The 16,224-nt window shown below is 40.4% G+C and overlaps 1 protein-coding gene and 1 pseudogene across 3 annotated transcripts in view; one reads left to right on the top strand and one right to left on the bottom strand.

Annotated features, from left to right (window-relative positions):
- NELL1 (neural EGFL like 1) overlaps positions 1-16,224 on the bottom strand; it is an 821,103-nt gene that overhangs the window by 707,910 nt on the left and 96,969 nt on the right. The gene's annotated exons all lie outside the window — the stretch shown is intronic.
- Positions 11,278-11,386, top strand: LOC111724771 (annotated as a pseudogene).

Here is a 16,224-nt window from a genome sequence, read left to right as displayed (position 1 = left end):
CAGGAAATCTGCCCTAAAGGTTAGGCAAATGGATACTTGTTTCTTGGAATCAAGTTTCTGACAGCATCCTGCACATATTCAAAAAGTGCTGTATCGCTCACAGTTTCGATGAAAGTCAAGATGATTTGTTTTTGAAAAAATATGTTAGATAACTACTCAACTGGCCCTAGGGATGATGAAGCCACTAGATGGCTAAGTGACATCTGGATAAAACTGTTTCATGAGGGCTGGGGGGAAAATAAGGCAATATTTCCAGGCAGTAACCCTCTGCTAATAGCCATGTGAAGCTTGGTCCTGATAGCAACCTGGAGGAGGCAGTCATTCGGCCCGATGGGATTTGGCTGTAGCCTGGAGGGAGGATGAATGATTTGTAGTAGACTCTTGTTTTTCTAAGTATATGAAGCAACAGCATCAGCATCACCTGTGGAAATTCAGATTATTGGGTCCCACCCAAGAGCTAGTGAATCGGAATCTGTATTTAAACAAGGCCCCCGGTGATTCAGGTGCACATCAGTGAATGAGCACTGGAGTGGAGCACACCAGGTGTTGCTTTACTTCCTGGCCAGCTGGTCCTGGGAGGGGAGCAGAAGTCTGATGCTATGAGCAAGTGAACAGAAGGTGTGCTGTGATGGCAGGGAGGGGAAGGTCCCTGGAAGTGATGACAAGCTGGGAATCAGGTGAGCTCTTATTCCTCAGGCCTCAAGAGCACTGGGGTCTTCTGGGGAGTCTGGAGGAGAAGGAAGGGCAGCCCTTCCCTTTATAGGTGATAAAACTACAAGCTCGGTTTTGTAACAGCATTTCTTCCTTTAGCCTTAGACCTCAGCCAAGGTGTTGTTCCAACAAACTGCCTTCGTTCCCAGAAAAGCCTGTTTATGAATATTTGAAAACAGAAGTAACAGTCCCTCCTGAATTTCTTTTTCTGCCCAAGCATCCTCAACTCCATCCTTCATACTCCCATTCCCTCCATAAACTATGAGCCCTGCCTTGATAAGGATTCCTCCTACTTTCTCTTTCCAGATCCTTCCCCGTGTTGGTGACCACATTTTAGATGTAGTCAAATGAATCCATTTTCCATTTAAACACAGAGTCCAGGAATAAAGGCCTTTGCACAGATGTGGTCTGATTCAAAGTACAGGGACACTATCACACTACCACCTGTTTTGCTCTGGGCTATGCACAACTGTGACAGCAGCCTAATCATCCTAATGCTTACACCAACTTCCCATTCACTAACACCCCGAGTCTTTTCACATAAAATACTGTAAAGGCAAATCTTTCTCATCTTGTATTCATATAGCTGAATTTCAGCTATTCATATAGCTTAAACATAAGCCTTTGCTTAAGTCCTAGGAAGACCCTACCCAGAATAAACATAAATAATTCCCCCAAAGCCCACCCTTGGGTATTAGGTACCATGAGCATTACCGCAAACTAAAGTCACATTTCATAAGGACTATCTGAAATTCCATGGCATATTTGGAAACAAAATTCAGAAACAATAGTTCCAAATAATATAGGTATATAAAGATCGACCAAGTTATTTTTACTAAAATGTTCATCATTTTCCCCAAAATGGAAACCCATATACTAGACTAGATACACCTAAAATGTTAACATATTTATTGCTGGATAAAAGAGTGGCTTCTGTACACAAGGATGGAAACGGTAAACATTAATTTTACATAGTACCCAATACTAATGCATTAGGAAAGGCAAAACATTTCTTAGAAAGCATCTTTTCCAGCTATTCCATAAGAATATATATTGGCTTTTTTGAGAAACACATCACACCCCAAAGAGCTCTAGAGTTAGTGTGGTGCTTGCTTACATTCCAACGGGCCTCTCTGGGGCCCTGAACAAACAGTTGCTTCCTGGGAGTCTGGGAGGGGAGGTCAAGCCACACGGATCTGGGAAATAAGGCCACACTCCATCCCAGTGTGTCCCCCTTGCAGGATTCTTGGGACAGGGAGAAAAACAGCCCGGCCAGCTACTTTCTATAAAGGGAAACTAGTCACATGTATATAGAGAAGACTTTCCCAAATCCTGGAAAATCCTGAAGCTGATGAAAAAAGTCAGTTTCCCACCATAGTGTCTCAACAATTGTTGACTCTACCTTTATGAATGACAATGATCAGAAAAACAATAGAGCTAACATTCGTGATATAATAATAGTTAATACTTACTGAGTACTTATCATTACCAGGAGAACTGCCTTTAAGTCTTTATGTTTTATATCAAAATAGCCCCTACCACAGACCTCTGAGATATTTGTTGGGGGTTTTAACAAACACTTCTCTAGCACTGATTATGGGCCAGGTGCTATTCTACAAACATTTAGTCGTTCAATCCTTATAACGACCTTAAAAATTAGCAACTATTATCATCCTGATTATATAAAAGGTGGAAACAAGGTACAGAGAGTTTAAATAATTTTCTCAAGACTAACAGAACTAGCCACCCAGGAGCAGCAACCCCAATTTATGCAGCAACTAGTGGTCCATACTTTTAACCACAACTTCATTGTACAGATGACAAATTAAAGATACAAAACTCATGCAGCTGAGACCTAGGCCATAGAGCTATGACTTCACCCTGAGTCTGGCAGATACCAAAGTGGGTGCTCCCACTGGCAACATCCCTGTATTTTCTGTGGTGCCCAGGTGTTTAAATATATTTGCTCTAATTCTGCTAACAGTCTTCAATGGCAGTTGCTACTGTCTTCACATTGTAAGAGTGAGAACTGAGACTCAAAATGACACTGTCTTGCCATGGAACTCTTAAGATTCAAATGCAGGTCTGCTTAATTCTATCACACTTAGCTCCTCTCTGAGCACAGCAGCAGGATCCTATCAGGGTCAGAGGGTGGAAGAGGTCAAATGAACTGAGATGGCTTCCTCTATGGTCCCCATGAAGACCTGTGCTACCAAGGCGTCCCTCCCAAACCCAGGCACTGGCCCTCATGCCTTATACTCATCACCCTGGGGAGATGCCACTGTTGTTCATGCAGAAGCCCTTGTCCCTTTTCTCTGGTTCTTTGTCCACTGCTGGGATTATGATGAAAAGAAGCCCACAGCACCAGGCAGGTGTTCTGCCTCCTACCTCAAGCCAGGAGTCTGAAGCACTATGCGCACCGAAAAAGAGACAGCAGCACAATTTTTAGGTAACTAGTAGTGCAGAGCACTGGCCTGGGAACACTGAGGCTTGAACTCAAGCCAGCTATAGACAAAGCATGTCATTTTTGCCGAATCTCGTCCCTGCCTTTCCATACCTGTTTCTCCTGTCTGTTGAATAGAGTAGCTGGATTTGACCCACAGAGCCCTAGGATTCCTTGAAAGAGTCTTAGAATCTTCTGGTAGAGGGAAAATACCAGGTTACAACCTCTTTAGCTAAGCAGCTTTACTTTCATCTGTACACAAATTGGGAGTTTCTCGTAAGATTTCATTTTAATAGAAGAGATCCACCTCTAAAATCAGTTTTAAGCCACTGAACTAAACACCGCTTAAGGTTGGGTTCAAGTCTAAGTTCCTGTAATGCATGTATGATTCTACAAACTAATAAACTTTTAAAGAAAATGAATGACTGGTTGGTCATTCGTTTCATTCCTTCCGACATTCCTGTCAACATTCAGGCTCCAGGCTCCTGAGCAGCCTGCAAGGGCCAGGGCAGGAGATGGCAGATTAGCTAAAACCCGCAGCCCACCTTCTCCCTGGGCACACAACCAGCTTCATTTCCCCAATCGCCTTGAACCTAGGAAAGACAGAATGAGTGGGTGTCATCAAAGAAACACGAGCAGAGGTGAAAGCATTAACAGAGGTCATGCCTTACCCACACGGGTCAGTGCAGGGTTCTGAGGCCTTAGTGGTGGCAGCACCATAAGAAAAAAAAAAAAAAAAAAGCCTGGATCCCTAAAAGGCCACATGAAGTGGAGGCGCCACTTCTCATGCAGATTAACCCTGAATTGGGACATAAACAATACAACTCTTACTGATAAGAACCCAATGAGGTCTACTAGAGGTTATGAGGCGACCTTGACTCCGTAAAGAGAGGAACAAGGACACAAAACTGAAGAAAGGCAAAAAACCAACAAACAAAACCACCTGAGAAGTAACCAAGGACATAAAGCTGTTTGCTACTCTATAAATAAAAGGATACGGCAGGAAGCAGGAACTCATCATCTCCTGCTCTGTGGATGAGATGGGTGTACCAAACACTACATGGGTGTTTGGTAAATATATTTTCCAAAATACCCACGTTACCTCCCATCTCACACACTCTTCCACGACATGATCTTGATACGCCTCCCACTGAAAGGTGAGACCTGTGGCTCCTCCCCTTGAACCCGGGGTGTACTTGTCAGTGCCTCAAAGGCAAAAGTAATGCTCGGTGACTTCTGAGGCTGGGCCACAGATGCACAAGTGCAGTTTCTATCTTGTTTCCCAGAACACCTGTGCTTGTAGCCCTGAGTCATCTTGTAAGAATTCCAACTACCCTGAGGCCACCATGCTGTGAGGAAGCCCAGACCACACTGGGAAGGCAGCACGCAGGTGTTCCCGTTGACAACCCCAGCTGGGAGCCCAGCCAACAGCCATTATAAACAGCAGCTTTGTGAGTGAAAACACCTCCAGCTGGACTCCCCAGCTGTCCACTCTCCCCAACTAAAGCCACAAACATTGTGGAACAGAGATAAGCCATCCCTTCTGGGCTCTGTCCAAATTCCTGACCCACACAATCCATGAGCATAATAAGTTTGAGGGTGACTTTGTATATATCAATAGAATTTGGAATGCTCTAAGTTCAGGGATACAGATTTATACTTACCTTCAAATACTGAAACTATAATTTAGGTAGATCTCTATTGAATGCCTCAGTCGTTGGCCAAATCACCAAATCCCAAAGTGTCAATTTTCTGCTCATACATAGACCCCAGACATAAAACTATGCATTTTCTTTTACCTATATAAAAGGCAGAATTCTATAAAAGATTTAGTTTCATATTAATAAACTATTAGCTCTTTTAAAATACTTGATTCCCAGTAGCTATTTAAAGAAATAAATAACTAAGGAACACTTTGGTTTCTCTCTCATCCATCCATTATTTTTCTTGTATCAAGCCCCAACGTTCTGGCCTTAAGCTTCTTGCTTACACAAATGTTAGTGACCACCTCAGTCATGAATCAGATATCTTTGGGTTCTAGCTCCAACTACACTCCCAGGCTACAGAGCTATTTGACTAAGGAAAAGGAAAGTCCTACTTAACCTAGACAAAATTCTGATACTCCCAACTGCTGTTTCCTGTATTTGGAGCAATGCGGTATATTAGGGAAAAAAATATACACTGGAAAAAGAATCTACCAGATATACTGGGGCTTCAGAGCCTAGTCAACCCTCACTTTCCTTCTGTTATTTAATCCATGTGTGAATTTGGGCAAGACGATCATTTCCCTAAGCCTCCTTTTCTTCAACTAGTGCAAAATAAAACATCTACTTCGCAGGTTTCTTCTGCGAAATAAAGGGAAACATTTGTAAGTCAGCTTACAAACTGCCTACTGTCCAATATTGATCATAATTTCCCTTATCTCTTTCTACATACATGGAAATAAACAGCCTCAGGGAGGTAGGTGCTGCTCAAAGCTCACACATCCTGCCTTTTCTCAGAAGAAGTGTTTGCTGCCTCCCCCTCTCTCTTGTTTAGACTTGGCCTGGTGGTTTGACTTGTAGCTGCAAAGTTATGTATTAGTCCTGTACGCAATCCTCTTAGCAAACATCTAGCAAGAGATTAATAGCGACAGCAATTACAAACTGCCTCTGTTAGTGAAAACAAAGTGTTCACTGTTAAGTGAAATGTAAAAATAAGGCTCTTTATGCCAATTCAAAACAGTTCTATTACAGTCTTGAAAATCCACATGGTATTATCCAGGCTGTTTTTCAAAGGTTGGCTTCTAACTTCCCCGGACGCTGAAAACCCTAATATAAGATGTGGAAATTTAGGAAAGAGAAGATAGAAACAATTTTAAATGGGAAAAAAAAAATTTTTAAATAAAAGCAACCAATCAGCTAATCTACTGGCACAGAAGGAGGAGGAATCATTAGCTTTTGTTTGGTAAATCATGCAAATAAAATATTTATGAAACAACCAGGCCTAAGGCATGGAGCTTAAAATTGTATAACTGCACCTTATCTTAAGCCTAAGATATATACCTCTGGACCTCCAGGAACTCAAAATTAATGTGTTTATGAATATCAAATTTTGAGAAATAGAAACTAAAAATAACAGAAGTCGTTGTAATTGTACCAACACATACATAGCACTTTCTATATGTCAAAGTTTTACTAAAGACTTAAAGAGAAAATATATTATTATTCCCAAACAAGGAATGATCTTCAGTTTTCTCATGTCCTTGATTTCTTATTTACATATTTCAAAAATAAACTAATTAATATATATCTATGAAGATACTCAGTGAAAACTTTCCCTCCTACCCCGCATTTGATCGGCCCAGTACCCATCGTCCCTCAAAGGCCGCTAATGCTAGTGTCCTACGTATCTTTCTAAACATTCTTAATTAAGCTGTTTTAGAATTGTATTATATTTGCAGAAAAATAATGAGAGTTTCTACATACCACACACTTAATTTTCCTCAACACCTTCCATTAGTGAAATGCACCCATCACAATTAATGAACCAATATTAATACATCAATTTATTCAGGTGACACATATCTCTGTTTAGACCTTTTGTTCATTTTTTTAAATGGGTTGTTTACTTATTGTTGGATTTTAAATGTCCTTTGTATATGTTGGGAACAAATCCTTCATCAAATATTTGTGTTTTTCTTTTCTTTTTTTATTGAATAGTAACTATGTACATTAATGCACTTCTAGGGTACACTGTGGGGTTTTCACACACAATCCGAAACACTTCCATCAAACTGGTTAACATGGCCTTCATGTCATTTTCTTAGTTATTGCTTTAAAACGTTCACATTCTACTCTTAGAAAGATTAATTTGTACCCTTATAAGATAAACCTCAGAAGTGATTCAAATGTTTCTCCCACTCTGACTTGCTTTACTAAATTCTCTTAATAGTGTTTTTGGCACAGCAGAATATTTTAGTTTTAATAAAACCCAATTTGACACTTTTTTCTTTCATAGATCATGCTCTTTATGTTGTGTCTAAAAGCTCATCACCAAATCCAAGGTTCTGTAGATTTTCTTCCCCATCTTCTTCCAGAAGTTGTAGAGTTGCATTGTATATTAAAGTATATAACCCACCTGAATTAATTTTGATAAAAGGTGCAAAGTCTGTGTTAAGTTCACTTTTTTGCCTACAAATGTCCAATTGTTCCAGCATCATTTGCTAAAAGTACTGTCCTTTCTTCCCAGGTTTTTTAATGCTCTGACAGCAAGTAGGAATATAGTCCTGTGTCTCAGTTCTTTAGCACAAATGGTAGCATGCTATTCTCACTGCTCTATCCTCTTTTCATTTAATGTAAGAAGAGATCTTTCTTACACACAGAGCTTCCTCTTACGGTTTTAAATTTGATACATATTCTCCCACTCCAAATTAAAATCACTTACTTCTTTATCGCACAAATCCAAATTAGAACTGGGTGAAAGGCCCATTTTCTCCGGGCTCAGCTAGGCTTACATACTGTGAAAGCAAGATTGAAAATCACACGCAAGGAATGGCCGTAAGTGTTAAGTAAGCAGCAGGCATTAAGTGATATTACAAAGACCTTTGATACATGAGCCTCGCCTCAAGGAACTTGCATGCAACCTGATAAGGTAAAATCAAAACGTATGACAAAACAGACAACAATACAAAGTTTAAAAAGAAGCTAAGTGCACAAGAATTGTCTAGACTGGAAGAACGGTGAGAAAGGTGCTTCAGGAAAGAGAAAAGAAACTAAAAACCTGGAGGAAGAATGTGTCTGGCACGCTCAGGCGACAGAGCAAGAATAAGAATGAACGGTGCTGAAAACGTGTGCAGGGAGCAGCGGGTTGTGTAGCAGCCAGAAAGGCAAGTTGGGGGACACTGACAAAGCCAAGCTCTGACATTTAGCCCTTTCTACAGGTTCTCAAATCATTTTCTGACATAATAGACAGATGATGTTCCTGGGCATCCCCACAAGTGTCACTTGTTATGTCAAATTTCAGGTACCTTACCTCTAACACCAGTTCTTTCTCCTCTCGGAAAGCATATTAGATCAGCTCTATGTTCCAGTGATTTTCACTGGTGCCATGAAAGGATCTTAGGTCTGCTATAAAAATTTTTAAAGATCATTAATTAATTATTTTTGAAAGACATTCAAAGCGCACTCAGTCACCCTGGTAGAGTGCCCTGGCATCATAGCTCACAGCCCCCTCAAACTCTTGAGCTCAAGGGATTCTCTTGCCTCAGTCTCCCAAGTAGCTGGGACTACAAGCCTGCGCCACCATCCCCAGTGAGAGAGGTGGGTCTTGCTCTTACTCAGGCTGGTCTTGAACTGTGAGCTCAAGCAACGCACCTGCCTCAGCCTCCCAGAGTTCTAGGATTACAGGCATGAGCCACCGCACCTGGCCTTTACTCTTTTTTTTGATCAACATAATTTAAGTGTGCACCAGAAGTTTAACCATAGGTTCAATTGTCCTGTGAGATAATAAAGGTTGAAAAACACTGCTGTGTACCCTGACTCCACTCTAATCTGTTAGGGTATTTTTTTTTTTTTACATAAACAAATCACAAATTTATATCTACAGTTTAGGCCTGTTTTCTGATCTGTGTGCTTATAAACCCACCGTCTACTCACCAACTACGTTACCAACTAGGATACCTGAAACTCAGTAATCTCTAGATATGACTCCCAATCTTCCCCCTAAAGCCCTGTCCTCATCTATTACAGTCTACATCAGAATAAAAGCAAAAAATCCCTAAGCATTGTCTTTGATACCTTTCTCTCCCTAGGACCTGATGTAGAAACCATCAGCCAGTTTTTTGGCTTTTATTCCTAAGTATCCACCATCTCCATCTCCTCCTCATCTCCTTCACTGCTATTACACTCATCTTTGCCACCACCATCCCTTACTAGCACCTGCACAGCCTTCTATCAGGTCTCACTCAATCCACTCAGGCCCATTCCAATCCAATCTACAGCCAAAGTGATCTTTTTCATAATAAAAAATCCAATCATACTATCAAGCTCTTTCAAGCACTCCCACTCCTAAGCTTAAAATCCATCAATGGATTCTCATGGTTATTGGGCCTAGGACCAGCATCCTGAGACACGGCCTTCAAAAACCCATATGCACTGACCCCTGCCTATCTTTCCAACTTTAGCTTGCTTGCTCTCTGCCTGGCTGTCTACACACAAACCTTCAAGTCCTTAAACATACTACGCTTTCTCCCACCACAACATACTTCCCCTCACTATCTGCAGTACTATTACCCCATTCTTTACCTAAATAACTTCTACTCATCCATAAATGTCAGCTCCCAGGAAAGCCACACAGATATGTACTCCCTACCACCACCCAGGTTTTTTCATGAAACTATGTTTATTTCCTTCACAGTTATCTGTTTCTATTTAATTTTTTTCCATTATTTTGTTAACATCTGTCCTCGCCCGCTGAATTGTAAGCTCTTCAATACATGGATAATGTTCATTTTTTTCATCATTGTATCTTCAGAGCCTAGCATTGCACCGAATGTATTATAGAGACAATAAATATTTTTGGAACAAATCAATGAATAACAAATCTCTGGTTCTTGGTAACAAATCACATGCGACCTTAGAGCTGATTGTGATAGAACAAAAGGTTATGACATTGAAGGTGAGAATAACTGTTAGAGAAAATAAAAGTTTCTCATCAAGGACACAATTCACTAAAAGCTCCAGTTAAAGAATGATTATAACAATGACTAACATGTATCAAGTCTCATCACATGCCAGCTTGGTAAGTACTTTATACATGATGTTTCAGTGAATTCTTGGAACAATCCTATGGAAGAAAAAACCATCATTGTCTTCATTTAACTAGTGAAGAAGGCAAGTCAGAGAGAAGTTAAATAACTAAAGACACAAAACTAAGATGCTGATGCCTAAGCCAGGCTCTCTTAGAGAAGAAAACCTTAAGAATCAACACTGACTGTTCTTCCCCATAACTAAAACTACCATCCAACCATAGGAGTCACTGGGAAGGCTGACACCAGGAGCAGAGAGTGTGAGCTGGGAAAGAAATTGACACTTTACAAGCGGGGGGGGGGGGGGGGGGGGGGGGGGGGGGGGGGGAACCCTCCTCTGTCCATGGTCTTGATGGCTCCACAGTACTGGAGACTCAGAATGATGGCCATGGTCTCATGACCCCTGACTGCTTCTGTTAAAATATAATGATACAGTGTGGAGTGCAGAGAACACTTTTGCACTGCTAGTGGGATGCAAACTAAGGGAAAGAAGTATGGAGAATTCTCAAAGAACTAAAAGTCAACCTCAATCTTGTTACTAAGTATCTACCCAGAAGGAAAAAAAAAATCGTTTTATCACGAGGACATTTGCGCTAGAATATTTAATGCAGCTCATTTCACAATTGCCAAGACATGGAAGCAACCCAAGTGCCCAGCAACCCAGGAATGGATTAATAAACTGTGGTGTGTGTATACCATGGGATACTGTTAAGCCATAAGAAAAGATGGAGATTTTACATCTTTTGTATTAACCTAGATAGAGTTAAAACACATTCTTCTTAGTAAAGTATCTCAAGAATGGGGAAAAAAATATCCAATGAAATCAATACTAATATAAAATCAATATATAAACCATGACACCCACACACACACAAAAACAACACAAGTATAGTTTAGTAAGGGGGAGGAGAGGGAGAAAAACGGAGAGTGATTGGTGAGATCTCACCTAATCTGCACAATGTGAGAGTGATCAGCACGCCCCCTGAGTGAAGGGCTCAACTACAACTTCAGCTTCACCTTAGAAATGAAAATAATGTAACCTAAACACTTGTACCCTCATACTAATCTAAAATGAATTTAAAAAAAAGAAAACTAAAAAATATATATATAGTGATATAGATGGTACACTTACAAGTTACAAACATCTGACTTACACACAACTCACCCTTACAAACAGAGGCAAACGTACGTGTTCCAACATACATAAAAACTCAACTTAAGAACAAACCTACAGAACCTATCTCATTTGTAACCTGGGGGCTGCCTGTATTGAAAAGTACTTATAATTGGCATGCTGTGAGAACTCAATAAATGTCAGCTATTATTAACATCATTAATTGCTTCCCAGCCTTTTGGTTAAGATCAAGTACAGTATCTGTTCTTATTAGTAGTATCTTTAGTTAAATGTTACTTTTACTGGACTGCCTCCTTGATGAGAAACTTTTGTTCTCCACAATAGTGATTACCAACTCCAATGTCCAAGCAGGTTGCTGTATCTCCATCACTTGTGAAGTGTTCCATATGTAATTTACTACTGTTAAGAAAAACCAGAGGTTCATTAATATAGTCTCTCATTTATTCCAAAAATGTTTCTTGTCTATCCAATATCGCAGGCCCCACACTGGCCTCTGAAGAGAACAATGATGAACAAAAACAGACGGGGGCCATATGTTCCCAGAGCTTACAGCTCAGCAAGAAAGGCAGATAGTAACAAAATCATCACCCTGATAAATGTAAAATTAGAAACAGGTAAATACGAGAAAGGAAATGAACCAGTCTACAACAAAACCTGGATCAGCTTAAGCCCCAGTGGGACAAAGCCACCCAGGAGGATAAGCACAGGCTAAGGATGAGCCTTGTAAAGAATCTCACATGAAAAGTGTAGGGTCGCCGAGGATAACTGTGCTTGGGAATGAGCCTAAAAGACAGGGCTCAGGCAGACCTAAGTGTTAATACATGTTCATCGTAAAATACTAAAGTGAGGGCAATGTGGTAAATCTCTCGGGGAGCCATTAATAAGGCAAGTGTAACAAGTCCCCACCCAGCCCACTTGGCACTGCAGAGCCTCCTCGGGAGCCAGGATCACTGCTAGTGGAAATAATGACTACACGTTCCCCAAAAAGAAGTTATTGCTACCCCTTCTGTTCCCTCCTCAGGAGAGGACACCTGGATCAGGTGAACTCATCTAAAATCAATTTGCCTAGAGTTAATATATGGAAGTGAGCATTTTCCTAAAGCAGCTTTATCTGAAACCAAATTTCACTAAAACCAATTTAACTTCCTATCACATGTGAATTCTTACAAATTTCACAAACATGAATTTTATGTGAGTGGTGCTATTAGGGGAAATTACCATTATGTAAACTAGCCATTAGGTAAATTGATGTCAGAATAATTTATTTTAGACAAACGCAGTACCTAAGCCCCATCTCCAGCAGTTCACAGGGTAGATGAGATGGCTCTAGGCTGCAGGGTTTCCTCTCACGGTTAATGCGGTCTTAGGAAGCTGGTAAACCCAGAGTCCCTCCCACCTTCCAATAGAGGTAGGGTGCTTCAAAATTAATCAATTTATCCTGCACAGCCAGAATTCTAGTTATAGCTCCCGTCTCCATCATACCTGTGAAAGGCTGAAGAAGCTTCCTGACTGCCAGTGTCATGAAGCTGCCTTAGTCTAACTCTGACCATCTCAGAACATCCAGGGATCTAGGAGGTAGAGCTACTCTGAACATAGTGTATTTTGAGAGTGTTCCTCAAACTTTAGGGCACAGGTTGAGTCATCTTACTAAAATGTAGGCTGTAATTCAGAAAGTCTGGGCTGAGCTCTAAGATGCTGCATTTCTAACTGGCTCCAGATGCTGCTGTTGCCCCCAGTCTCCAGGCCACACTGTCGGCAACAAGACGCGCACAGCTGTTCAGATGTGCAGGTTGGAACGGAGAAGAAATTTACCAGATATTAGAAGGGATTCTTCTCTGGTCTTGGACATAAGGATATAAGAAGATAGCAGAAACTTTATTTTTACTTCTATGTTCTTAGAGTTTGAAACTGTTATTAAAACTTTGTGATTGGAGAGTTTTCCAGGCAATACCTTTTAAATATTGAAAGAAAATATCAAGTCTTTTAAAAAAGGTAATGGCTATGGCTTGTGTACAGTCTGTCCCCACCTAAACTCATGTTGCTATCTGATCCCCAATGTGGTGGTGCTGGGAAATGGGATTCTGTGGGTCACGTGAGCAGATCTCTTGTGAATGAGTTAAAGCTGTTCTCATAATAGTGAGCTCTTGCTATCCTGAGGCTGGAAAAATTCTCACAGGAATGAATTAGATCCCACAGGAATTCATTAGTTCCCATGAGTGCAGGAGATTGTTCCTCCAATTTGTACCTCTTCACTCAGGTCTGCATGCACTTTGACCTTCTACCATGTTATGATGTGCCAGGACACCCTCACTGGAAGCCAGCACCATCAATTCATGCTTTTGAACTTCACAGCCTGCCGAACAGTGAGCCAAATAAACTTCTTGTCTTTATACGTGACCCAGCCTCAACATTGTTCAATAGTAACACAAAAGGGATGAAGACTATGATGAAATAACTGTTTTCAGTATCAAAAGTTTTACAACCACATAAAGTACATCCCTGCCTATTGGAAATGCATTCTTACAAAAAGGGTTCCTCCCTTTCTACCACACCAGGAGGCCTTGGAAAACTATTTCATGCTAAGAATAACCTTTAACAAGAAATCCTTACGATGAAATATGAAAAGAACTGCTGCTGGCCTATTAAACCATGAACAAGTTAGGTGAATGAGGTGAAGAAAGAAGTTGAGAGAGTGTGAGAAATGGGCTGAGTGAGACCAGGTATCACTGAGGTGCTGCTCGCAACTTCCTCCTCCTCCACATACAGACCCACAGGAACACATCTTCTACTTCAGTATTGCAAAAGTAGTTTCTCATTTGGGTTCTGGAAAAGGTCTTATTATGAATTATTGCTTCTTTTAATTACAAAAGAAAGAATAGAAACTTTATAGTGAAGAATCCTGGTAGGTTCCACCTTAACCAAGTGATCAAGGTTAGCGTCACTAGTAATAATACGGACATCAGAAATCCTTTGATGTAATGCATGGAGAAAAGGCAACATGATTTCAATGATGTCCTTGCCAAAAATGCATGACTAACTATGAGGAAAATATCAGAAACTCAAACGAAGTCCTACAAACTGGCCATGGACTCTTCACAAAAGTGTCAAAATCATGAAAGACAAGGGAAGTCTGAGAAATTGTCACAGTTTGCACATTAAGATGAAATAACAACTAAAGCACCGTGGGATCCTGGACAAGATTCTACAGCAGAAAATCAAAAAATGATATCAGTTGAAAAAGTGGTAAAATTCAAAGAAGGTATATAATTGGGTTAATCTATAATTTAGTGCTGTAGTAATGCTAATTTCCTTATTTTGATGACCTTATCATGGTAAGAGTATAAGATAGTAACATTATAGAAGTGAAGGTTATACAAGGCTCACTCTACCAATTTTACAACTTCCTTCCAAGTCTAAAGTTTATTCCAAAGGAAAAACTTAAAAATAAATTAATGGGTGGACATGGTGGCTCACACCTGTAATCCTAGCACTTGGGGAGGCCAAGTTGGGTGAATTGCTTGAGCTCATGAGTTCAAGACCAGTCTGAGAAAGAGTGAGATCACATCTTTACTAAAAACAGAAAAACTAGCAGGATGTGATGGTGGGCACCTATAGTCCCCTCCCTACTCCAGAGACTCAGGCACGAAGATCTTGTGAGCCCAAGAGTTTGAGGTTGTTGTGAGCTATGATGCCATGGCACCCTTCCCAGAGCAACAAAGTGAGACTCCATCTCAAAATAAATAAGTGAATAAATAAAGTTAGTTTCCTCCCGTAAGAAGTCAAGCCAAGGAGGCCACTATTAGTGGTTGATGTCCCTGTGGAAAATTTTTACATTATTTTTTTATACTTGAATAAAGAAAATGGGATCCTCTAAACATACTCTCTTGAATCAGACTTTTTCAGCCAAACCTTGGCTCATGGCTTACCCTTCTCATGTGCCCCCCAGACATTGGATCATTCTGACAATAAATCAAGGGCAGCCATCAATTCCCCTCAGTTCCAATTGCAAAATCAATATTCCATCTGTCTCAGACAGTTGCAGAAAAGTAAAACCTTAAGAACAGTTAAAAAGTGAGACACCAAAGCTGACTAAAATTAACTTTCTGGAAAGAAAGAAATGATGAGAAAAAGATCAAGGAATGACAAGAAAGAAATTAAGTTTTCTCCCATCCTACATGAGATTAGCTGTGTATCTGAGAGCAAGAAGGCCTGAAGGCACAAACATAGTACATCACCCATTACTAGGGAAGAGGAACCCCAAGACAGTTGCATAAAGCACTTGTCTCCCACCATCCCTGTTAAGAACTGAGTAAATACAAGTTCCCTCATTTTCCTTAGAAAAGTGCCAGGAAAATGGCTCCTCATGTTAGTCATTAAGATAATGACAAACTTGGATGGAGGTTTCCATTACTAATTCTTTTCTGGGTCATTAGTGTGTGCAAATTAGGTATTGAGATTGGCTATCAAATATGACTGATTTTAATAGTTATTCCAAGAATAGAAAATGCAAGGCAGACAACATGTTCAGAAAACTTTAGACTATAATATTTGGACTGAGAACAGAAAGCACAGAATCTAACTAATAATAAAAATAGTCACTAATTATTAATGCTTACTATGTGCCAGAGATTGTCCTAAAACCTCAGAATATGCCCATTTGGCAGGTATTACTATACCCCATTTGCCAGGTGAGAAAACTAAAGTTCAAAGATATAAAGTGAGCTAAAAGAACACAGCCAGTAAGTGGTGGATCCAAGATCTGAACACAAGTTTACATAACACTAAAGATGTTCTTTCTGCTCCATGACACCATGTCTAAAATGTTGTGGGGGACATGAAGTTTCTGGCACCAACAAAAAGACACTGAAACTGTAGGCACTGTGGCACAGAGTCAGGAGCTATTGCCAAAGGCTTCCTCTGGGACTTAGATGTTTTTAATGTATGACACTCATCACAACAGATGGAAGTCACTTAAGCAGAACCTTATCACTCTCCCCACAGAAAAAATGTGTTGTCAAAAGTAAGAAAGACAGTACATATTAACTCAGCATGGAAAAGAACGCTAGCTCATCACTAAACCCATTCACTTTCTTCCTGGCACAGAGCTAGGACTCATTTCCCAGCCTCTTTTTCTTTCTTTCTTTCTTT

Source organism: Otolemur garnettii, unplaced genomic scaffold, assembly GCF_000181295.1.
Source record: "Otolemur garnettii isolate 467f Iridium unplaced genomic scaffold, OtoGar3 scaffold00001, whole genome shotgun sequence".
Classification (NCBI taxonomy): Eukaryota; Metazoa; Chordata; class Mammalia; order Primates; family Galagidae; genus Otolemur; species Otolemur garnettii.
This window is presented reverse-complemented; position numbering and strand designations above follow the sequence as displayed.